This window comes from Notamacropus eugenii, chromosome 1 (assembly GCF_028372415.1).
Source record: "Notamacropus eugenii isolate mMacEug1 chromosome 1, mMacEug1.pri_v2, whole genome shotgun sequence".
Classification (NCBI taxonomy): domain Eukaryota; kingdom Metazoa; phylum Chordata; class Mammalia; order Diprotodontia; family Macropodidae; genus Notamacropus; species Notamacropus eugenii.
The window spans coordinates 52,638,524-52,665,668 of record NC_092872.1 but is presented as its reverse complement, the minus strand read 5'-3'; the positions used below and the strand labels follow the sequence as shown (position 1 = coordinate 52,665,668).

The 27,145-nt window shown below is 37.1% G+C and overlaps 1 protein-coding gene across 7 annotated transcripts in view; it reads right to left on the bottom strand.

The window, feature by feature from the left end:
• The window catches only part of LMF1 (lipase maturation factor 1), a 742,944-nt gene that overhangs the window by 122,284 nt on the left and 593,515 nt on the right, over window positions 1-27,145 (bottom strand). The gene's annotated exons all lie outside the window — the stretch shown is intronic.

Here is a 27,145-nt window from a genome sequence, read left to right as displayed (position 1 = left end):
AACAAATGCTCTAAGTAGCTGGTTATCCTGTCTAGCTGAAACTGAGACTAGATCCCAGAACCTTAGCTGCCTCTTCTGGTATAGGTGGCAAATAGAAACCCAGAGTCCAATCTGGAAGGTCACTTGTGAGTTTGAATCCTAGGGCTCCCTGGAACCCAATATGTATCTATTAGAATGTCTTTGGAAGAGGAGACAACTACTGATTGGAGGCCTGGCTTACTAGAGCTGAGGTGATATGTAAACTGCCTATCAGCAGTACCACTGACTATTTCATCTGGGAGAATATAACAGTAGATATAAGTTGCAATGTCCCTTTTTATATATGTCAAAGTACACTTGTGAGTCTTCTGTTTTTAGCATTCTTTTTTGAGGAGGAAATAAATAGCTGTCCTATATCAGATCTAAAGTGTATACTGAAGTATCCTTTATACTACCTCAGTTGAGATAGTCTAGACATGAACCTAAACCTAAGCTTTAAGTAATTTTCCCTTGGTAAGGTATAAAGGGCCAAAGAATATGAGAAAAAGGAACTTGATCCCTTCCTTTACAGGCCAAACTTCCCCATAACTGAACTAGGAATTTATTTGCACAGGACTAGGATGAGAGGAGGTCCTTTTAATGGACACAGAGAGATGGAAATTGATTCAGGATCCTGGGCCCAACAGTAGGTTGTAATTGTTATATTTCTGTTAATGTAGCCTGTGATTGGATTAGCATTTTTTGGCTGCCATGTCTTGCTTATAAAATCCACATTCACATGAACTATTATTTGTTTCTCCCATCCTATACTTGCATCATTGATTTTTTTTTAACTCAAGTGCAGGTTTATCATTTATTCATATTACATGTCGCCTTACTAGATCTGGCCCACCACTCTAGCCTGCTGAGATCTTTATTGGGGAAGGGGCATGGTGAGATACCCAGGGAGTGTCATGAAGGTCTGGGCCCCAGTAATATAAAGCAAAAACTCACCTCTTAAGAGGTGGAGTCAAGGTTCTGGCTGGAGAAAAGGTGGCAATAGTGGTCCAAGTAGAGAAAGCATGATCATGGAAGGTCTGGCAATGACTGTATCCTCATAGTATTTGTCATATTTTAATTTGAGTTGCATGGATTGTACGTAAGGAAATAGAGAAGTGCATGGCAAGTGGAAGCAGGCTACAACTTGTAATTGATGTTTCAGTGTCATATTTATCTGTGTATGTGTCTTCTCTTTCTACTAGCTGTGAGCTGTCTGAGGGCAATGGCTAAATCTTATTCATTCTTGTATCTTATTTACCTGTGCCTAGCATAGTACATTGTACAATTAGCACTTTACAAATGTTTGTTGGCTACCAGATGATCAAATGAATCTCTTCAGAAGTACATTTTGAGCTACAAGCTCCTATAAACAAAGTCTCAAAGTCAAATCAGGTTTATCATATTGGTGTTATCTGAGTATGTAAAATGATGAGTCCATTAAGAAGAGAGGCTCTGTTTAGTAAGGAAAGCATTTGGTAAATGAGTTTAATAATACTCTGTTTAGTAAGAATGCAATTTTTCATGAGCTATTTCCCTTAGTGCTGATAGTAGGTCTCTGATTTGAAGGCCAAGGTTCCAGGAGGTGGTAGAAGTGGTGCCTTCTAGGAGCTCCAGTTCTTTTTGTAACCCAGATTTGGGTGGTGGTAGGTGAGACAACACAAGAAACATTTCTCACAGATTCCAGAAAGGAAGAAGAAACATTCCACCCACTACTAAGGTCACTACTGGAATGAGATTCCTGTTTATGTCTTCATCTTGATCACTTACATATGAAGCCTTTGTTTAGAGGTACAGCTTAGCAGACTAATACAAAATGCGGTATTACAGTGTTCCACTAAGAGCAACTGCCTGAATGATTACAAATAAGCCAGAAAAGGGACAGATTCACATAAAAAAAAGCAGTGGCATCCTTCCTGCCTAGCCCCATTATAATCTCTGTTTATTACTTTCCTTCCTTGGACACTTTAAAGTAGAATATCCTTTTCTCCTCTCTACTTATTTAGGATGATTATTAACAAGGAAAAAGAGCATGCTAATTTTCGGAGTCAAAGTGGATATGCTTCTAGCTTAACAGAAATGAACTGACTTGAAAATAAATACACTTGGGGCCACCCCAGATTACTGTTCAGTAGTGTTAGTTATCTTGTCACTTCCTCTGAGCTCACTTTCTCTAACCTGTCCGCTAACTTTCAAATTAACAAGATTTCAGAAGATGAACAATATGCTTTTGGTAACATGATTGTGATTGGTGTCCAATGCTTAGCTGCCTTTGTCGGCCGTGTTCCCTGTGTCAGGGAGGGACTACTCTTTTTTTTTTCACTTGCAGCTGGTGCCTTCCTTCAAATCCCAGCTTAAATGCCACCACCTCCTCTCAGAAGCTGTCCACGATCTGTTCATTTGGGAGTGGGTTATCTGTCCTCAGATATGTTTTCTTAGGTTTTAGAGCTTGAAGAGATCTTAGAGATCACCTACTAAAAACCAAGCTTTAGGGATCTTCATTTCTCCCTTAGTGCTAAGCATATGGTCTTTTAGAATCAACACTATTGGAATAGAGGCATTACATATGCCCTTAAAATGGTCAAGAAAAAGGCATTGCTATTAATGGTGATTACAGGTTGTTTGTTTCCACATTCATTTTCTAACATATCATTGGTTTACTTTACTAAAAGTACTAAAGTATTTTATTAAAAGACCTACTCGATGACATCTCCCAAAGATATTTAAATTTCATATCTGAAATCAGCATAAAATTAACCCCTTAAAGAATTTAAATTTGAATTTGAGTTATCTGAGACCTGGTCTTTTTACCAAAGTAAATCACATGGCATAAGCTGTATTCACTAAGCAAGGTTACCTCAAATATTTCAGTGCCTTTTCTGATAGTTTTTTGGATAGGAGTGACCCAGTGAAGTATTCCTGTGATTTCTATGCTGATAAAGATCACTGAATCATTAAAAAAAACCCAAACCCAACCTATTTCTACCTGGATAAGGGTATAACCTTTCCTATGAAAAGCCATCATCCTCAAATCATGCAGCATCTCCTTTGAGCTGTGGTTTAATTTGACTGTTCCCAGTGTAAGTGCTGCTAGACCCAAGGAATCACCAAAAATTTCAGAACTGGAAGAAACCTTCAAATATAAAATGTCTGAACTAGAAAGACCCTTAGAAAATAGAATGTCAGAAATGGAAAAGAACACAGAAATTTCCAATCTTTCCCAACATATGAGTGAGATCTCAGTGACATTTATGATTAAATGAAAAGGATCACATGGGAATTTAAAATGTTTAATCAATTTTAAGAGAAAACACTTAGCACATTCTGCTACACTTGTCATCCCAGGAAAAGCTGGATGGGAAACAATGGGGCCAGTGACACAAATCCCTCTGGCGTGCTCTGTGTTAATAATGAAATATAGATGTCCACAAGTGCCTTTGACTATTTTTTTCAAAGTCCAACTTCATTACTCTATGGGAAAATAGTTCTAAAAGTGCAAGTTCCCTAAAAATTATTCTTATTTTTATGCACCAGAATTTTTCAGAACGAATGCCACTAACTCACTGTCCCCCACCCAAGATACACACATAAAACAATACAGTACTCTAAATATGAGCCACAATCAGTTCTGGATTAGTTGCGTCCCATTCTGGAGAGACCCCAAAGCTCTTCGGTTAATTTTGTATATATAACGTCATCACACAAAGCATTTATATAGTGTTTAAGGACTTGTAAAGCACTTTACAAATATTATCTCATTTTATCTTTATAAAAACCCTGGAGGTAGGTGCTGTTATTATAATATCCATTTTACAGGTGAGGACACCAAGGCAGACTTAGAGACTTGCTGAGGGTCACACAGCTCACCGAGGGCCAAAGACAGGTTTTGAACTCAGGTCTTCCTGTCTCCAGGTTCAGTGTTCTAGCTACTTAGCCACTTCCAGAAAAGCCTTAGCCCAAACTTTTCTGCAAACTCTGTCACTTAACAGAAGTCTGTTCACCTCTATTTAACCTCCGTTTCTTCATTTACACTGTCTACCTGTCTACCATTGTGATAATCAAATAAGGTCAGTGAAGTGGAAATGATTTGTAACTATAACGTACTTTGTAAACATGAGCTACTGTTTCATCTGAAATCACAGGAATTCAGAATGCAAAGAGCCCTTAGACTCATCCATGCTCAAAATAGGAATCCTTTCTACAATGTACCCAGCAAGTGCTGTGAAGGGTGTTGCTTGAAGATCTCCAGAAATAGAGACTTCACTATCACATCACCCCATTCCACCTTTAAAAGTAATACTACTTTTTGAGTTATATGCATATATATTATTATATATGTTATATATAACACAAAATATAAAAATATATTTATATATAAACAAATACATATTATATAAATATAATACATAATATAAAATATGAAAACTGAGTTATAAGGAAAGAAAGACAGCAAAGCTGTAATAGTGAGACTTCAGCATAATCTTTTCAGACTTAAACAAAGCTAACAAAAATAAAAGAAGGATGTTAAGGACTGAATAATATCTTAGAAAAGTTAGATACCATTCATCTCTAGCAATTATTGAATTAAAAATTATTGAATAAAAAAGCTGTGCAATGGCATCTTTATAAAAACTGAATACATAATAGGACATAAAAACCTTGCAAACAAGTGCAGAAATGTTAAACATATACCTTATGCCCACAATACAATAAAATTTAAAATCAACAAAAGGTTACTGAAGAAAGCACTAAAATTTTAATTGGAGACTAAGTAACTTAATCCTAAAAAATGTCAGAGAAGAAGTCATGGAAATAATCACCAAGTTTAATAAAGATAATGAAAACAATGAGACAACACACCAAAATTTTGGGGATGCAGCCAAAGCAATTCTTAGGGGAAAATTTCTATCTCTAAACACTTGCATCAACAAAAGAGAAAGACTAGGATAATGAATTATGTATGCAATTAAAAAGCCCCATAAAAATCAACAAATTATAAACTCAAATACCAAAGTAGAAATTTTTAAAATGAAATTAATCAGGTTGAAAACAAAAAAAAGCAATTGAATTAATAAATGCAACCATGAGCTATTTTTTAAAAATATGAGAAGTTATTAGTTAATTTGATTTGAAAATGGAGGAAAAACAAATTATGGGTATCAAAAATTAAAATGGAGAATTCTTAACAAATGAAGAAATAAAGAAAATTATTTAAAAAACTATTTTGACCAACTATGTGCCAATAAAACCAACAACTTAATTTAAATAATGGGTATTATAAAAATAAAAGATGCCCAAATGAACAGAACAAGAAAGAGAAAGTTTAAATAATTCAATCTTAGAAAAAGAAATTGAACAAGCTATAAATGAAATATAGAAATAAAAAGAATATGATTCCAGATGGATTTAGGAGCAAATTCTATTAAATATTCAAAGAACAATTAATCCTAATACCATAACTTTTCACAAAAATAGGAAAAGGAGTTTACTAAATTCTTTCAATGATACAAATGTGCTTTTAATATCTAAAATAGGGAAAGAAAATTCTAGACTAATATATCTAATTTACACTGAGTCAAAATTTTTAAACAAACATTAATAAAGACGTTACTGCAACTTATCAAAAGTATTATACACCATCAATACTGAATTGGTTCGGTATTGGAAAATTATTGACAAAATCGAGCATATTAATAACAAAAACAATAAAATCACATCATTATATGCCAATAGGCAAAGGCAAGGCTTCTGACAAAATATAATACCTATTTCTATTCAAAATATTAGAAAACATAGAAATTCTTAACCCCATAAACATTACCTATTTTAAACCCAAATCCAACACTATATGCAATGAGGATAAACTAGATGCCTTTCAAATAACATCAGAGTCAAAGCAAAGTTATCTTATCACGACTACTGTATAATACAGTGATAGGATTATTAGTCATAGCAAGAAGTAAAAGAATTTGAGGGAATAAGTATTATAGGCAAAGACAAAACAAAATGATTATGTTTTGCAGATGATCCGATGGTTAAGTAGAAAGCTCTAAAGAGTTAACTGTAAGAAAAATCAACACAAATTATCAGTATTTCTGTATACTACTAAAAACACAGCAGGAAGAGATAGAAAGATAAATTCCATTTCAAATAACTACGTAATGCTTTAGAGTCTAACTATGAAAACACACATAGGAACTATCTGAACACTACTATAAAACACTCTTTACAGAAATAAAGACTGATATAAATAATTGCGGAAATATTAATTGTTCATGGTTAGGCTTAAGCCAATATAATAAAATAATTATTATAAAATTAAAATAAAATTATTCAGTGCCATACAAATCAAACTACTAAAGGATTACTTCATAGAGCTAGAAAAAAAAATTATAGTGAAATTAATCTGGAGGAACAAGTGGTCACGAATCTCAAGGAAAATTATGAAAATCAATATATGAAAGAAGGGAGCCAACAGTACCAGATTTCAAACAAAGCAATAATCATCAAAATGATTTGGTACTGGTTAAGAAATGAAAGCTTGATCAGTGAAATAGAGTAGGGATACAACACAAAGATGGAAACAAATAAAATAGCCTAGTGTTTGGTAACCCAAAGATCCCAGCTACTGGGGTAAGAGCTCATGATGTGGCACAAATTGCTGGGAAAACTGGAAAGCAACCTGGAAGAAACTGGGTTTATACTAACCCTTCACACCATAAACTAAGATATGCACCAAATAGATGAATGATTTGAATATAAAAATGTTCTATCATAAGCAAATTCGAGGAGCAAGGTAAAAATTACTATTTGGATTCATAACAAAGTTCATGACAAAACAAGGTATAAGAGGATTAACAGAAGAAAATAAAATCTGTGCAGCTAAAATTAAATGGAAAAAATTAATTGGAAAGATCTTTGCAAGATGCTCTAATAAAGGTCTAATTTCTAAGATATATGGGAACTGACTCTAATTGAGAAGAGAAAGAGCCCTTCTGTAATTGGGAAATGGTCAGAAGATATGAAAACCCAGTTTTCAAAGAATAAAATCAAGTCATCAATTACTATATTAAAAATAAAAATCATTAATAATTAGAAAAGTGCGAATTAAAGCACCTATAATGTTCCACCTCATATTAACTGAAGCACAGTGAAGTGAGCAGAACCAGGAGACAAGGCAACGATCATTTAGTAAGCACTTACTGGGTACCTGGCCCTGCGCTAAGCAGTAGAGATATGAATAAAAGCAAAAAGATGGCCCCTGACCTCAAGGATCACGTATTCTTTTTTTCTTTTCTTCTTTAAAAAATATAATTAATTTTTTTTAGCTTTCAACATTCACTTATATAAGATTTTGAATTTTAAATTTTCTCCCCCTCTTAGTCCTTCCCCTCCCCAAGATAGCGTGCAATCTGATACAAGCTCTACAGATACATTCATATTAAACATTTTCACATTAGTTATGAAGAATTAGTAAAGAAGAATTAGAACTAATAGGAGGAACCAGGAGAAAGAAGAAACAAAACAAAACAACAAAAGAAAAGGGGAGCAAACAGCATGCTCCCACCTGCGTTCAGACTCCCAAGTTCTTTCTTCCATTGTGAGTCTTTTGGAGTTGTCTTAGGTCCTTGCACTGCACAATGTGGCTGTTACTGTGAACGATGGCCTGGTTCTGCTCATTTCACTCGGCATCAGTTCAAGCCTTTCCAGGTTTTTCTGAAATCTCTCTGCTCATCACTTCTTACAGTGTAATAATATTCTATTACATTCATATTCCACAACTTGTTCAGCCATTCCCCAACTGATGGACATTCCCACAATTTCCAATTTTTTGCCACCACAAAAAGAGTTTTCATAAATATTTTTGCACATGGGGGTCCTGTTTCCATTTTTCTTATCCCGTTGGGATATAGCCCTAGAAGTGGTATTGCTGGATTAAAGGTATGCACATTTTTATAGCCCTTTGGGCACAGTTCCAAATTGCTCTCCAGAATGGTTGGATCAGTTTATAGTTCCACCAACAGTGCATTAGTGTTCCAACTTTCCCACATCTTCTCCAACATTTATCATTTTCCTGTTTTGTCATGTTACTCAATATGATAGGTGTGATGTGGTACCTCAGAGATGTTTTGATTTGCATTTCTCTAATCAACAGTGATTTACAGCATTTTTTCATTTGATTACAGATAGCTTTAATTTCTTCCTCTGAAAAGTGCCTGTTCATATCCTCTGACCATTTATCAATTGGGGAATGACTTGCATTCTTACAAATTCAACTCAGTTCTCTATATATTTTAGAAATGAGGCCTTTACCAGAGACACTGGCTGCAAAATTGTTTCCCAGCTTTCTTCTTCCTTTCTAATTTTGGTTGCATCAGCTTTGTTTGTGAAAAACTTTTCAATTTAATGTAATCAAAATTATCCATTTTGCATTTCATAATGTTCTCTATCTATTGTTTGGTTATAAATTCTTCCCTTCTCCATAGATCTGACAGGTAAATTATTTCTTCCTCTCCCAGTTTGCTTCTAGTATCAGCCTCTATATATACCATGTACCCATTTTGACTTTATCTTGGTATAGGGTTATAAGATAGTGGTCTATGCCTAGTTTCTGTCATACTGTTCTCCAGTTTTTCAGAAATTTTCGTCAAATAGTGAGTTCTTATCCCAGAAGCTGGAGTCTTTGGGTGTATCAAACAGTACATTATTATAGTCATTGCTATTGTGTCTTACATACCTAACCTATTACACCGATCTATCACTCTGTTTCTTAGCCAGTACCAAGTAATTTTGATGATTGATGCTTTATAATACAATTTAAGTTCTGGTATGAATAGGTAAGTTTCCCTTGCACTTCTTTTCATTAATTCCCTTGATATTCTGAACCTTTTGTTCTTCCAGATGAATTTATTATTATTTTTTCTAGCTCTATAAAATAATTTTTGGTAGTTTTATTGGTATAGCACTGAAAAAGTAAATTAATTTAATTAGAATTTTCATTTTTATTATATTAGCTCAACCTACCCATGAGTGACTAATATTTTCCAGTCATTTCGATCTGACTTTATTTGTGTGAAAAGTGTTTTGTAATTGTGTTTATAATACTTCCTGGGTTTGTTTTGGCATGTAGACTCCCAAATATTTTATGCTGTCTACAGTAACTTTAAATGGAATTTCTCTATCTCTTGCTGTTGGGCTTTGTCAGTAATATACAGAAGTGCCAGTGATTTATGTGGGTTTATTTTATACCTGAAATTTTGCTAAATTTGTTTATTATTTCAAGTAAAAAATTACTTGAAACCAGCCCTACATTCTTGGTATATATCCTACCCAGTTATAGTGTATTATCCTTGAGACAGGCTGCTGTAATCTTTTTGTTAATATTTTATTTAACATTTTCACACCTATATTCATTAGCGAAATTGGACTGTAATTTTCTTTCTCTGTTTTGGCTCTTCTCAGTTTAGTTATCAGTATCATATTGTATCATAAAAAGAATTTGGTAGGACTCTTTCTTTGCCTATTTTCCCCAATAATTTATACAGTATTGTAATTAACTGTTTGAATGTTTGATAGAATTCACCTATAAATCCATCTGGCCCTGAAGGCTTTTTCTTAGGGAGTTCGATGGTTTGATTTCTTTTTTCTGAAATGGGGTTATTTAAGCCTCTTCTGTTAATAAGTACCACACATTCTAATGGGGAAAAAACAGCACACAAAAAGAAACTCAAAAATAGGATCTTGGGGGTACTTAAAGATAAGGGTTACCCATGGGGGGCCATAGAGGCAAATCTACAGAGTCAGAATCATGACAGCAGGAAGGGCCCGTCATTCCCAGAATGGAGACCCAGAAAAGAGCTCACTAGTGGGAGAAGAGGCCAGCATGATAGAGGAATACTGCAGGGTGAGAAGATCCCAGATGTTCCATGAAGTTCTAGGGTTAGATGACAATTGGGAGAACAATTTATACCAATAAGAACACTATAAACAAACAATTTTGGATGACTTAAGAACTGTGGTTGATGCAATGCCTAAGCACGATTCCAGACGACTCATAATAATGAGACTTTACTATCTAATATAATCAAGATAAAGAATGGGACTATATTTTCAGACATGGCCAATTGGGCATTTGTTGGCTTTTTTATGTCTATCTGTGACAAGGTTTTAGTTTTTCTTTTCTATTTACAAGTGGGGGTGGGGGGAGGAGGGAGAATGAGAATAGAGAGAAAATGAATTATTTATTCATTGGAAAATAAAGGCAAGCACAAAAGAGTAATGACTACCCATTTAAGGTTTCCGAAGTAACCATACAAAAATCTTTCTTAAGGAAGGGATCTAGGTTCAATTTCTGGCTTTGCTACTTACTATCTATATGACCTTGGGTAAATCACATAATCTCTGTAGGTCTCAGTTTCCTTATCTCTAAAATGAGGGTCTTGAGCCAAATGATCTTTAAGGTACTTTCTAGTTCTAAAGGTATGATCAAATCATAAGTTGTATTATTTCAACTTTACAGAGGGGGAAACTGAGGCTCAGAGTTCATAAATGACTTGCTCAGGGTCACATAGAGAGTGAGATGCCAGGGATGGGTCTTTAATCCAGATCCCCCAATTCAAAGACCAGTCTTCTTCCCATCATAGCATACCATCTCTCACTTTGGGAGAACTTTAAAAGTTAGCAGTTTTTCTTTTTTTTAATCCCAGCCTGAAGTCTGTTTCTCTGTAACTGCCTCTATTAGCTCTGATCTGTAAGTCCAAAAACAATTCTAATCCTTCTTTACATGAAAAATATTTGGAGAAAGCTATCACGTCCTCCTTCAGTCTTCTTTAGGCTCAATAGCTCTTATTCCCTACATGGCATATTTTCTGATACCTTGCCATCCTGGATACCCTCCTTTGGACAAGGTTTGGCTCTTAAACATCTTTATTACAATGTTGTGCCTTGTACTGAACACAGTAGGAGGATATGGTTCTACTCTGGGCAGAATACAATGGGACTGTCATCTCCCTCTTTCTGAATACTATGCTTTTCTTAATGAAGCTTATGACTACATTAACTTGGTTAGTATCACCTTGTCCATTCTTTTTTATCTGCAGTCTACTCAGACTGTCCTGTTCTTGTCACACGGACTTTCTCAACTACTTATACCCCCTTTTCCTCTTCTGCCTGAAATGTTTCCTCAGTGTCCTATTTCCCTTGGTGAAATCCTAGTGAATCCTAATGATAAAAGTCAAAAAAGAAGGAAAGCTACAAATCAGCTTGGCTAAAGTAACTGAAAAAACTGAGCTGCAGAATGAAGTAAAAAATCCTTAAAAACCCATTAAACTACAGCACTGCTTTATGAAACTTTTTCTTTTTCTACTAGTTGTCAGTGGTGAAAATGCCAATTGGGTTTTCTCCATTATGACTTAGTATGAACATAAGCTCTTAAAACATATGTGTGTGGGTAAAGACATTAAAAAAAATTGTAACAGCAGGAATTCAATCCCACAACCTCCCTCTCTTACCACAAAGGCCACAAAAGCACAAGAATAAAATGCTTGCTGGAATATTCGTGGTTTTCCACTAAGACTGTTGATGAACTTCCGATACTCTGAATCCTCCAGGGTCTCCGCTGTGTAATCAGGGTTGTTTGTGGGGGCAGGGCACTTAGTTTCTAGCAAAATGCTACCAGACATACAAAGTTCTGAAGTCCTGCTCCAGTCCTGGAATAACTAATGATCCCATCCATAGCTAAATGATACCAAATCAAGGATGTTCTCAATACTATAGCAACCAATTTCTCAGCCAACAATATTGAAGTCTCTTCTAGTTAATAACATATCAAGGATGCAAAATGAAGACAAAAGCACAAGGCCCTTTATTTAATAAATGGAATAACTAAGGGCACACCTAGCAGGCAGGTCACAGCTGTCCATCTGCACGCACACACACACACACACACACACACACACACACACTTCCTCTGGTTCTGCCATTTGGGATTCTGGTTTTCAGCTCCCAGTTTGCTCCTGCCCACCTGTCTGGACACTCCTATTTCTCATCTTTCCAGGCATGAAGATTTTGGCTGCTGGATTCTTGGTTTCTCCATCCCAACCTTGCTAAACATAATGTTGGTTTAACAGATACAGCATCTGACCAGGAGTCCGAAGACTTGAGTTCATTTCAGACCTCAGACTTTTATTAGCAATGTGACTCTAGACAAGTCTCTTAATTGCTTTTTGCATCAGTTTCCTCATCTGTAAAATGAGTGAGAATCAAATGAGATGTTTGTAAAGTGCTTATTATGATGATGAGGATAATTAATTGCGTACTCCCACTTAGCACCTTGACCTAATCTGTACACCTCCACCCTAACTCAGTATACCTCTGTGATTATCCCCACCTACTAGGACTTAACAAAAGCTGCCAGAATGAAAGCAATATATAAAGCAAATAGAATATAATAAAATATAAAGCGAAATATAAACAATAATTTGCCTGGATTATTTTTTGCTGCGTCTATTTTATTTAGTGTGATGTACTAGATTGAAAGCTGGCCCTAGAGCCAGGAAGACTTGGGTTCAAACTCCTTCTTTGTCCTAATATTTTTTTAAACAGCAATTGATTTTTTCCAATAACATGTAAAGCTAGTTTTCAACATTCACTTCTAATGAGTCTTTCAACTTTTTTCTCTCTCATCTATCCCATCTCCTCACCCCAAGACAGCACACAATCTGATATAGGTTATACATGTGCAGTCATGATAAACATTTCCACATTACTCATGTTGTGAAACCAGAAACAGAACCAAAGGGAAAAGCCACCAAAAACAAAACAAATACAGAAGTGAAAACATCATGCTTCAATCTACCTTACAACTCCACAGCTCTTTGTGCAACTATGGATAGCATTTTTCTGTTATGAGTCTTTTGGAACTGTTTTAGATCATTGTATTGCTGAGAAGAGCTAAGTCCATCACAGCTGATCATCTCACAATGTTGCAGTTACTGTGTTCAACGTTCTCCTGGTTCTGCTCATGTCACTCAGCATTGGTTCATATAAGTCTTTCCAGCAAACTCCGGCTTCTGAGACATATTAGTTATGTGACCCTGGGTAAGTCATTTTCAGTGCTCCAGGTTAGAGGTACTGAACTCATAGCAAGGAGCCTACAAAACTTCCAGTGGGGCTGGAACCAGATTAAAATGTAATTGTTCATCTGGAAGAACAAAAAGTCAAGGGCATCAAGAGAATCAATGACAAAAAATGTGAAGGAAAGTGGTCTAGTCACACAAATTACACCATAGTAATCTAGTATGTAACAAACCCAAAGATTCAAGCTTTTTGAACAAAAACTCATTATGTGACAAAAACTGCTAGGAAAACTGGAAAAGAGTATGGCAGAAAATAGCACAGACCAACATTTCATACCTTATACCAAGACAGGGTCAAAATGGGTACATGATTTACATGTAAAGGGTGATGCAATAAGCAAATTAGGAGAACATGGAATAGTTTGTCAGATCTTATCTGTCAGATCTATGAATAAGGGAAGTATTTAGTATTAAGTATTTAGTATAATAAAATACAGAGATCATTATAAAATGTAAAATAGATAATACTGATTACATCAAATTATATAAATTTAAATTACACATATTTACATATATATAATTATGTAAAAAAGTTTTTGCACAGACAAAACCAATGTAATCAAAATTAAAAGGAAAGCAGAAAACTAGGGGAGATTTTTGCAACAAGTATCTCTGATAAGGGGCCTTATTTCTCAAATATATAGAGAACTGAGTCAAATTTATAAAAATACAAGTCATTCTCCAATTGATAAATGATCAAAAGAAACATGAACAGACAGTTTCATAAGAAGAATGAAAAAATGCTTTAAATCACTATTGATTAGAGAAATGCAAATTAAAACAACTCTGATGTACTACCTCACACTGATCATATTGGCTAATATTATAGAAAAGGAAAATGATGGATGTTGAAGGGGATGTGGGACACTAATGCACTGTTGGTGGAGTTGTAACTGATCCAGTCATTCTGGAGAGCAATTTGGAACTATGCCCTAAAGGCTATAAAACTGTGCATACTCTTTGATCTAGCACTACCACTGCTAGGTCTATAACCCAAAGATAGATAGATAGATAAATAGAAAGACAGATAGACAGATAAAAGGGATTTTTTTTTGTGGTGGCTAAGAATCAGAAATTAAAGGGATGCCCATCAATTGGGGAATGATTAAACAAGCTGTGGTATACGATTGTTATTATTATGCTATATATAAGAATATTATTGTGCTATAAGAAACGACAAGCAGGATAATTTCAGAAAAACCTGGAAAGATTTACATGACCTGATGCAAAGTGAAGTGAACAGCACCAGGAGAAGGTTGTACACAGCAACAGCAACACTGCCCCATGAATAACTGTGAATTACTTATTCTCGGCAATACCACTGTAACATCCAAGACAATCCCAAAGGATTACTGATGAAGTCTACTATCTGCCTCCAGACAAAGGACTGAATTTTTGGATACAATTTGAATACAAACTGAAGCGTACTGTTTTTTCACTTTATTTCATTCTTTTTCTTTTCTTTGGGTCTTCTTGTACAAAATGACTAATAAAGAAATATTTTACATGTTTGTACATGTATAACCTACATCTAATTGCTTACTGTCACAGGGAGGAGAGGAATGGAGAGATAGAAATTGGAACTCAAAACTTAAAAAAATGGTTAAAAATTGATTTAACATGTAATTGATGGGAAATAAATATATTGTAAAATGTAATTGGAAAATGTTTAACAAAATAAAAATACAATACAACACTGATAATGTTAATTTGTGGTCTCCTAAGTCACTATGCTGCTCAGCCCACAGGGATCTGTTTTAGTTTGGTAACTAAGACTGTAAGTTAAAGGGGGTACAGACCTACGCTGGTAGACAGTTTCCTCACCCTCTAGGGGTTCCCTCCACAAATGAGATCACAGATTCATACTTTATGGCTATCCCTCTTTCGTTTAGAACGGAAGTCATAGGATAGGGAGCTGTCACTTCATATTCGAAGGATGTATAAGAGGCAATGTGGTATAGTGGATAGGGAGTCAGCCTCTAAGACAAAAAGGTCTGGGTTCAAATCTTGCCTCTGATACATACTGTGGGGAATCAAGGCAAATCCCATCACTTCTCATTTTCCCCTTTTTCCTACTTTTTTTTTCAACTAGAAAGACAGTTACAGAGTAGGTGTTATTATGTCTTGAGATGGGTAAGGCCTGTTCAAATGAACTTTAAGGGAGTTTTCCAATGTTTTCATTGGGCTATAAACTAGGCTTCAAAAATATTCTTAAGCTAATGAGATGTGCATTATGCAGCCATACCTCACTATAACAGTGCCCCAATCAATATCATATTGAGACAAAGTCATTATAAGCAAGCCTATCCAAGCAGGAAAACACCCTGCTATACAGAACATCATTCAGCCTATCACCTCAATGCAGTTGGGACAGTTGGCAATAAGTTAAGTTTGCATTTAAGCCTAAGAGTTGTTAGATCCTCTATTCTGAGCCTGGTTATTACCTCCATTTTTTCTGTAATAAACATTGTTTCCACGTCCTTGACTGTCCTCCTTAATATATCACGTTTTTTATTCATAGAATCACAGTCATAGATATGTAGAGCTAGGAAGCATCTGTTTAGAGATCTATTCCAACATCCTCATTATATCATGGAGGGAACTGAGACCTGGGGAGAGGAAAGGGCTTATCTAAGGCCACCAGCATCAAGCCTAGAATCTGTACCCAGGAGGCCTGTCTTTGTATTCAGCATTCTCTTCCTCCACTCCTTTCACAGACCCAGTGAACAGCATTAGGTGGGGATATGCCTGTAACTGTATTTTGTTTGTACTCACAATGATTATCCTCCAGTATTCATTCAAATTCAGTGGATGAATTAATAGAAAGATGAAAGAAACTCAGAGAATATAGGTAAAGGCAACAATAAAAGCTATAACATGAATAGAACTTAGCGAGTACTGCAGAGGATTAAGTTTATTTAATGAGTAAATTCTGGTAAATTCCACTGGGGACATTTCCAGGACGTGGTGCTAAGGAACCCTGGACCACACAAGATAGTCCCAGCACATCTAATGTTTTCCCTGTTGCAAACATGCTGGAATGAAGCTTTTCAGAAAGGAACTCTAAGGGTTATGACTCGTCTTCATCAAGTGACTTAAGGAATTTCAAATTAAGTGCAATCTGGGGGAAAAAAAAGCAACCCAGCAGAGAATACCAGACCCACACCAAGTGCCAACTACAACCCATTTTTCTGTTGTTCCAAAGGCATTAAAATTATCTGCTGAGACTTTCTGAACCACTGAAAAAAATTGTCAAAGGAGTCTCTGCTTTCCAGAACAGAGAGGAAAACTACTCTTTGAAAGAGAAAAAGGCAAACTTGTCTGTCACAAGGCTTGAAGGAAGCCGAACCACATCAAACAAAGGAGACAGGCCTCTCGGGGGACTTTAGTTCTCTGATCTGCACCCAGGCATCTGGGAAACTCCAGGCCAGCCCAGCCAGCCATGTGCCAGGGCGGAAGTCCAAAAGAGCTTTACTAGGATCCTGTGCTCTGGTCCTTCCGGGAGTGTCTGAAGATAGAAGCTATACCTTCATTGTGTACAAGGTTAATAGGATTTAGAGCTGGGCATTTTCTAGCAATAACAGCAATATAAGGAGCTCCCTATAAGGAACTTCCTTTTCCTAATGCAGATCAGCATTTTCTCTATAATTTAGAGACTCAGAGAGTTTCCTGGAGGTGCTGAGACTTAGCGACTTTCCCAGGGTCACACAGCCAGGATATGTCAGAGACTAGACATGAATTTCCACCTTCCTGCCTCTGAAGTGGACTCTCTACTACACCAATCTCCTTCTAAGGAAGGGAGCTTAGAGACCCTATAGGTTAATGCCCTCATTTACCAGACAAAAAAACTCAGTCCCAGAATGATTAAGTGGTTTACCCAAAGTTATAAGGTAGTAAACAGCAGAGCCACAATTCCACTCAAAAGTTCTGCTCTGACTCTCAATTCAGCATTCTTTGCACCATACAATATTGCCTCCCCATCTTCTGTGACAAAGAATGTCTGTGGGTATCTGTTGGAACTCTGATGTTATTCAGAGCACTTTAGACTTTAGTCCTAGCCTTGATAGAAAAAAGGAGAGCAGCTTACTACTAAAATGTTCCTGAAAAACCAAACATTCATGCCAAAAAATGAGGGAAGGGGGTGCTCAGTATGGCTTTCTTTTCCTAGAAACAGTCATCAGTCTGTTATTACAAAATTACATAATGTTGGGCACCATGCGCCTCGTCACACTCATCTCCAATGGGTGATATTCTGTTGAAATATTTCCTTATGAGAGATGCATGAACATTTCAGACATGACTGAGGGAAAGTTTAATGAAGCAGTAAATTACAGTCTTCCTTGGAATTTTCTGTACAAAATGCCACATAGGTATTTTGTGGCAAAAGCACGTAGGCATTTTGTGGTCAGAGGAACTTTTTTTCTGAAGTCTCGTGGTGGTACACAGTTGTTCAGGCGTCGGTGGTTGTGAGAAGTGGTCAGCCCTATTTGCAAAGCTATCCCTGCACAACGACCTACCTGTCACCTCTGTGTACAAAGACGCAAGTCACTTGCTCTTTCTCGGCCTTAGCTCAGTGTAAAATGAGGTCATTGAACTCAATGATCTCTGAGGTCCCTTCTACCTTGGGTTTATCATTTCAATACACACAAACACATGTGTGACTGTGTGTGCATGTATATATATAATATATACATATAAACAATTTCTAGCACTAATGGTGAGAAAATTGATTTTGCATCCAGAAACTTGGGTTCAAATCCTGGCCCTACAACTTATTAGCTATGTTTCCTTGTGTTTGTCACTTTTTCCCCCTTCTGAAGAATGAAAAGATTGGATTAGATTTACTATGAGTTTCTTTTCAGACAGCATAGATTAGGAAGCTATAAATATTGAGCATTAATACATGAAGCAAAATGAGGAAGGATCCTCTGACAGGTTTCCACACCATTATTTACACTTCCCTCCCAAGAGCACAGATTTTTTTTTAATTGTTGAGTGTTCAGCAGTAATTATTGTGTGTTAATCTGGAAAAGACCAAACCCATCATCTGTCAGCTACTCATGAGGAAATTTGATGAAAAGCTATTATGGGGAGGAATTATGGGCTACAAATCAGAAGACCTCTAGGTTTTATCACATAACTCACTGCATAGCTCTGAGAAACTCAATAAACTTGTCTGTTGCTTACTTTCCCCACCTGTAAACTGGACTCACAAGATAGTTGTGTTAGTAAATTAAATGAAAACTGTAAAACTGCTTTGGGACAAAGGTGCTAAAAGATATTCAAGATGGAACCCTCATTAAAGGTCAGGTAAATTTAATCATGATTTCTCCCTACAGCCTCATTGTGGTAAGAAGGTGATCTGGAGTTGTTGAAGGCTGCCAGGAAGGTACTAAAGGTTGACAAAGTAAGCCTGGCTATGTCTAGAGAGGCTGATCACAGTTTAAGATTGGCCACTAGAGGGTAAAGTAGAAAGGCTTTGAGTATGAGCCTGGAAAGAACTGTGTATTTGCACACTAAGGACAAGCCTGGGTTCATTCCCTTAATGCTGGACAGCAGATGAAGATGGGGGGGATAAAAGGGGATAAAAGAGAGCATGGTAGCTCATAAACGCAACCTACTCAAAACTGTAGCTGGGCGGTAAGGGGTTGAAGGGGTTGTGTAACCTCTACCAGTGGATGAAGTGCCAGCATCAATGAAATCATGGATTTTTAAAATGATTTAAGCTCATGTAATAATCATGTGAAATTATGTGGCCCTTTCCTATTTCCACTCTAAAATCTGCAAAGTCAAGTCAAATTAACTACCATCACCCAGTGCTAACCTCAGAAACTCTTATCATTCAGATGTTCATACACCACAGGTGCCAGGGTAGGAAGCAACTGTATACAAAGTGTGGCGAAGCGTCTATTAAGGGCGAGGTACTGTGCTAAGCACTTTGCAGATAATTATCTCATTGGATCCTCACAACCACCCTGGGAAGTGGACGCTGTTACTGTTTCTGTTTTGTAATTGTGGAAGCTGAGGCAAACACTGGCGAAAGTGACTTGCTATCAAGTGTCAAAGGAGGTATTTCCTTTGATTCTGGTGTGTGGAGATTTGATTTTTAATTACTGGTTTGTTCTTCATATTCTATGAGACAGAATTATTATAGTTCAAACTGGCAGAGGGTATGTGTGTATGGAAGATGGGGAGGTAGGGAGAGGAGAGGCCTTTGTGGCACATCTGCAGCTAATTCTGTCTTTATCCTTGTTGGAGGGATGGGGAGGAAGAGACCTAGGAATATACGGAGCATGGAGGAGGACATGCCCCTCCCAGGGTGCCAAAGACTTCCTTTTGAGCCCTAACATCAGCCTATTCCTCCTGAACACCATGGTTCAATTAAACCAATTAAATACATATTTATTAAATACCTACTACACCTAAGAAAGAGGCAGTCTTGAGTTTTGTGAGGCCTGGACATAAGACTTGGGTTCAGGCATAACCACCTCTGATACTTACTGATATGTGACCTGGGGCGTATTGCTTTCCATTTGTGTGTCTTAGGAACCTTCCTGGGACTTGTATCTAGTTAAATTGCTAAAGGGTAGTGATACCTCTCCTAGTATACACATGTGACAAATTCTCATGCAAATATTATTCTCAAGGATCTCCTGTGTAATGATGGAAAAACAATATAAACAATATAAAAAAAATATAAAACAATATAAACTACGATACAAGTGAATGATAGAGAGGCAAAGTTCTTAAGAAAAGTGAGAGGTTGTGGCCATGTCCAAGCGCATGGGTAAGAGGGGGAAGGATTCTGGGAAGGTCCCATGATTGACAGGTTGGGGACAAGTTGCATAGGACTTTAAACACTAAGCAGAGGAGGTGACACCTGGCATGGGCCATGAAGCAAAAGAAGGAAGAGAGAAAGTCAAGTCTATCCCAGGTACAGGGGAAAGCATGAGAAAAGGCATAGAAAGTGGGAGAGGGTAAGATGAGACTAAAAGACTAAAGGCAGGAAGTAAAGTAGTTTAGCTAGGAGATAGTGTAAGATAACACTTAAGAGGTTACTTGGGAACACACCATGTAGAGCTTTAAATGCCAGAATGAAGATCTTATACTTTATTTCATTAGTAATAAGGAACAACTGAATGCTTTTAAGTAGGAGAGGGATATGAGAACAGTGATAAATTAGGATTATCGCTTAGAGAGAAGGGTGAAGGATGAATTATAGAGAAACAGAGGAGATGCAGGAATACCAGTTTGGAGACTGCTGTAAAAGTCTAGGGAAGAAGACTGAAGGTCTGAACAAAGGTGATCGTCCTGGAGAATGAAGGGAGTGAAAGAGGGCCTAGAACAAAATCTACGGATAATGAGCCAGTGAAAGAGACGGAGAAGGAGTAGTCATAGAAGTAGGAGGAGAACCAGGAGATGAATGTCACACAAAAGAATATCCCAAGAAAGGTGGTCCACAGTGGCAAAAGCTAAAGGGAAATGAAGGATGATGAATGCATTTTTATGCTTCACAGACTTCATCTCACTTTGGGCTCCAAACTCTGATGCAATGGAATTGAGTATTCTTGGAAAACCTGAAGGCAACGGGAAGCTCATACCACACCTTTGCACAATCAGCTTGGCTGGGAGCCTCTTGCTTTTACAAGTGCTAACATTTATCAAATTCACCCACAATGTTGATTAGAGAGACACATGCAAACAGGGGCTCCAGAACTGCCATATGGAGTTTGGATTCATTCAGCAATAGATCCTGTTCCATCTGCTGGATGTCACAAGTGCGTCTGAGCACAGCTACCACTTGGCCAAGGAGAGAGAGTGTCTCATCACAGTACTGTACATGTGCAGAATATTATTTCCTTTGGCTTTAAGAAGATCTTTCACAATCTTTTCCTTTATGATTAATAGTAAGAGTCATAGTCCCTAATGAATTCTCTAATTTGGCCTGTTTTTCTACTTATCATTACTGAAATTTGGGAACTGTTTTGTGTGCTTGAAAGTTATTCAGTTCTCTTATTTTACAAGTCAAATTCCTTATTTCACAGTTAGAACTATGTCTGGATTATTGGTTATTACAATTTGTCTTGATGGGGGTCAGTTTTTATTTTAGTGGAAGAACTTTAGGCTTCACCTTAGCCAAATTAAAAACAATATGCCTCAAGCAAAGTCATCTTTTGAGGCTTCATCATAGCACAGAATTGACTCTGGATTCCTGAAGGGTATGCCAAGCTCTGGCAGATACAACTGAGTTTTGAGTAAGTTTTGAGTAGTTAAGGCTCCGAGTATGGTGCTGGCAACATCATCTATGTCTATCATTAGATCCCAACCTCTTAATGTTGATGTTCCCCCAAATTTCCTTGATCTTTTTCTCTCTCTGCTCACATTCTTTTCCCTCCACAAATCTGGCAAGCTCATTTGGGTCTAACTCCCTATCTGTAGTTGCCTAATGATTTGTTACCTACAGATGGCAGCCTCACAGGCTCAACACGCCTGATAGAAAACTATGTTTTACCTCCAAACTTGCTCCTCATTTTGAGCTTTTTATCTGTTGTATTACTCTTCACTCCATTCCTCTCTTTCATTTATGTCCCAAGTCTTGTAGATTCCACTTCCACAATATGTCTCTTATTTGCCACCACCACCACCAAAATAAAGGATCTCATTACTGTTCACCTAGACTACTGCAATAATCTAACAGATGTTCCTTCCTCCATTCTCTTGCAAGCCACCAGAATATTCTTCCTTACACAGAGATCTGGTGATATTTGCTCAAAACTTTCAAGGGCTCGCTACTGTCTTAGGAAAACAATTAAAATTCTTTGGCTTGGCATTCAAGGCCCTTAATAATTTGGTCTCATCTTTTCTAGTATTATCTCATATGATCTCTGTCCATACACTCTATAGGATCCTCCTAAACTGGACTCTCTTCTGCATCTACTGTATCTCTCTAAACATACATTAAAACCTAATTCAAATGCCATCTCCTCTATGAAGCCTGCTTTGATTCTCCCAGTTGGTAACAACCTTTGCCCTTTGACCTCACATAGCATTTTATCATGCAAATAATCCACTTATCACATACTATTGTATAAAAATTACAATGAATAATAATAAAAAAATAGTCCTGAGCTCTGTGCCACTCTCTGATTTTCCTTCTGCAATGAAGATGACAAAGTAATGGAAAAGCAGACAGAGAGTTCTGACAATCACACAGTTTTTAGACCACCTATTAACCTAAATTTAACTATCATTACTCTCAATGTGGTTTATTTGTCCACTGATCAGCAAGCTGACTGGCAGAATGGAATCATGTAAGTGTTGATATTCTCAGCGCAAATGAAACCATGAGATAAAATGGCATCTAAACAGAAGGATGGCTGCCTTGAAGAAGCAAGTGAAAGAGCTGGTAGAATTGGTTTCATGGTACGTCCAAAGGCAAACAGAAACATCATCTCATGGATCACCTGATCACTAAACCTTGAAGAGTTTATAAGGAGCACAAGTAAAAGAAAAAGAATGCCATGAAGATAAATTGGCTGTGGATAATGGGGAGGTAAGGAAATTCTATGAAGACTTTCATATGATATTCAAATTTGATCACCATATACTTTAATAATCAGGGAATTCATTGTAAAGGTGGACATGGGGGGAATTGTTAAAAATTTGAAAATATGGCTCAAGATTAAGAAAATAAATAAATCAAAGGTTTATAGCATGCACAGAAATGCCACAGTTATGTGTAATGAAAACTTTCTTCAATAAAACGATTGGGAAATGCTGGGTATGCTGAACACTATAACAAAATGAAACATTTTATTTTAATGCTAGAAACAACTGATTACTGATGTGGGACTCATTTTGAATACGCTATTTCTAACAGAGCATTAATTTGTTAAAGTAAAAAAAATTAGAAGACTAAAGTTAAATTAAAACAAATTGATGACTTAGTAACTGGATAAAGGAACAGACCATCAACATGGTTATAATAATTTTTTTGATGTTTAATTTATATAAAGCAATTATCACGAGGCCAAGAGTCTAGAAACTACCTTAGCCAGCAAATACTTAATCTCTTTGCTAAATAAAAAGAGACATTATAGCCAAGGGTAAAATAGGTTTAGAATACAAACTTATTTACAAAGTCTTATGGAGGAAAATGATGGAAGATTATGAACAATACTAATTCCTTCAAATAATAAGTACTAGATTAAAAAATAAGTTTTTTGGAAAGTTTGGCATGGGGCACAATTTAAATTAGATCATCGTAAAAGCATTTTAAAAATGAAAAATTTGCTAATATTTCTATAAAACTATTTTCTCCATCAATTATAGTGGAGCTACTACATTTGGATTCATGTCATAATCCCTAACGAATTGGATAAGGGAGGCAGGGAGGGAGAGGGGAAGGGTGAGAGGGAGAAAGCGAGAGGGAGGGAGAAAGTGAGTGAGAGAGAGAGAGAGAGAGAGAGAGAGAGAGAGAGAGAGAGAGAGACACAGAGACACAGAGAGACACAGGGACACAGAGACACAGAGAGACAGAGAGAGACACAGAGACAGAGACAGAGACACAGAGAGAGTTGGACCAGACCAGGTCTAGCATATAGAGTAGTGTTAGGGATGACACAAATGAGAGGTCTGATTCTCAAGATAAGGAAAGACCGGAAAACATCCCAAATAATATTATTATCCTTTCCCTCAAAAAGATGATTGAGAGGAAATTAATGCTTATTTTTCATTGCTATTAAGTTTCTAAGAGAATAATCTCCACACATATCAAGAACATCCTTAACAAAAATAAGCGAAGGGAATAAGGTAGGCTTTTGCAAATTATATACATCAGACCATGGGGCAGCTAGGTAGTGCAGTGGATAGAGCACCAGTGCAGGAGTCAGGAGGACCTGAGTTCAACACTCACCTCAGACACTTGACACTCACTAGCTGTGTAACCTTGGGCAAGTCACTTAACCCCAATTGCCTCATCCTGGCTCATCTCCAGTCATCCTGATGAATATCTGGTGGTCACTGGATTCAGATGGCTCTGGTGGAGAAGTGAGTCTGGTGACCAGCACAGCTATCCCTCACTCAAAAACAAAGTCAAGTGCAAGTCATGGCATCACTTGTCTGATGGCATGGTCTTCTTCGGCAACGAAGGATGAACACACGCAGCAGACTATGTATGTATGTACAATGTGCAGAGAATACATAAGAACTCATTGTGTTTGTTTGTTGACTAGAAAAAAGCAATGGATTTGGTAGAGAAAACTAAAGATTTCAAGGCTCTTCTTGAACAAGGCATCTCTTATGCATATGTTAAAATCACAGAAGATCCTTTGGAAGAGCAACAATAGAGATAACTGCATATTGCCGAGGAAGACATGCTTGCCACAGGTGTTTGCTACTGTCATGGAAGATGTCCAACACACAGTCCAAACTGAAGAAGGATTCCCTATAGATCATGAAGTCCTCCAGATGTTTGCTTGCACATGACATTTTGCTGATCATGTCAAATCCTGGAACACTGTGGAGCGCCCTTCCCTTCAATGAAAACTCACAATCATTAAAACAATTCAGTCTTACAATCCACACAGGAAAAGCTAAGTGAATCAAGAATGTTAACAGACCAGACTATGAGATATGAGTAGATGGCCAGACCACTCAGTGATCCATCAGTACATGTATCTTAGGCATACACTATGGATCAACAATTAACTAGGCCCACAAATGAGCAGGAGGAAGACAATGGGATGGGTTGCATTTGAGAAACTGCTGCACTTTCAAAAGCCCCAAACCTCCTTAAAACAAAAGCTCATCTTCTGAACACCAGAACTCAAGGATGATACCTGGCTACAAATTATGGAACACTATCATCTCCGAAGAATCAAAATTGCAGTCTCCCCGTAGGGTAATGGAGATAAACGTGGCAGGTATTAGTGTCACATTACCAACAACCAATCAAGAAAAGATAACCTTGAAGATCTATGACTGGAACAGGATGCTGAATGCTAATATCGGAAGGATAACAAATGAACAATCTTCATGATCCATTAATGCCCAGGTAACGTTAAAAGATCTAGAGGAAGGACCCCCAGCATGTTGGATGGTATCCCTACTGAATATTTAAAGGACACATTCAAGAGTCATATGGGATGAAAAGGTGTAAGTCTACAGTTATCCCTTTCCCACTGCAACTTTTCCCATTGTGATTTCACAGGTTGGCATAAGAAATAAAATAGGAAATTTTTGAGAGTTTTGTGAAAGCCACAGATGACATACAAAGGCCAGCAGAGAAGACAAAAAAAGTTTATAAACTCAGAAATGCATAAAAGATATGTATAGTATTGTGTGACATCAACCTAAATTTTACAATAATTACTGTAAACACCCCCCCAAAAAAGAAAAAAAAAATCAGGCTTCTTTTCTCATACAAAGGGAGGGCCAAAAGATTTTATGTGGATTTTCCAGATCACAGGGGCAAAGCACCTCTAAACCCTGTGATATGGAAGGGATAGCTGTACTGTGATCCATATGTTTGGAAGAAGCATACTTCAATAAGAAAACAGATTCACTGAAATACTGTGCATAGTCATTTGTATCTGTATCTTTCTTATTGTAGGTTCCATAAGGATAGAGAGTATTGCGTTTAGCGCAGCATTCTGACACACAATAGACACTTGTGGTTGTGGTTTGTTCTTTGTTCTCAAAGAGGACCATGACATCAGGAAGGTGATGCCAGGACTTGCAAGTGAACTGGACTTAAGTGAGGCAGGGCTGTGCAAAGTCATCAGCTTCACTTTCTCCTCTGGAGCCATCTGGGCCCAGTGGCAAGATACAGATCAGGATGACTAGAGATGATCTCGGATGCAGGGGGAGGCCTAGATAACCAGCCTCGATAAGTACAGAAGGGCTCATTATCAAAAAGTCAATTACTGATTTGGGCCGTATAGTAACTGAAGAAGACTGTCTTCTAAAGTACAGTAGGCTACGATCTGTGGTGTGGTGATGATGGTTATCATACACGTTCCTCTTTTACATCTTGCCTGATGTCAATGCTGAATCACTCATTCAACAAATTAACTTTTGTAGTTGTATCTTTCATGGTCTTGTATAATTTTAATGTATGTGTGGTAAAACCCTTGTTTGAAGAGGGACATCAAGGCTTCGTTTTGTTCCACCAAATCTGATAGCTTTCAGTAAGTCCACTATATATCCATCCTGTCAGGGCTCCCTCTCTCAATACAGATCACACTCATCCATATCTTCTCATCTGTAATTTTCAGCTATGACCTTCCATTAATCCTTTATTAATCCTTTGGTCTACCCACAATACAGGAGTCCTTTATCAAGGAATTTTTTACATTTACAGTTGTGTCTAACATGTATTTAGTCTGTATCTACTTCATCAAGTTTAGACGTTTTTGCTAATTTCATCTTAAGTACTCAGTTCCATCAATTCCATTTTTCTTACCAAGCTCGTTAGGTATTGATTTGGTAGTGTTCATATGTGGTAGTTTTACTATCACTGAAGATGAAAATACATCATTAGGATACTGCTGACAGGTTATACTTCAGCATTGTTGTCCTCCTTCCTCTTTCATTTACAAATGCTCCCAGGATGATTTGGCTGGGCTAAACATCAAATTCTCTGCAGGTTTATTTTTTCCTTAACTGATTTTTGCTGTGTCTGGGGTAGCCAAAACTGCATAGTTTTCCTTCCTTGGCTAGTTTTTGCTTTTTTTTGCTTTTGCAGGGGGTGGGGGCGAGATCAAAAGGCATAGTTTTCTCCCCACCGTCTACATAATATTTTGTATATGAATTTGTATTCTAGACTGGAATTCCCTTTATTCCCATGTCTGTTCTTAGCAAGGAAAGAATGTGTTTGTCTGACTGAGGTGGTTTCTGAGTACTGTCGCCTTCTTTTTGACAACTGTTTTGTTTTAACTAAGTTTCTCTAGGAAATGATGATAGCCAATGTCTTGTTCCATTCCTTATTTTTT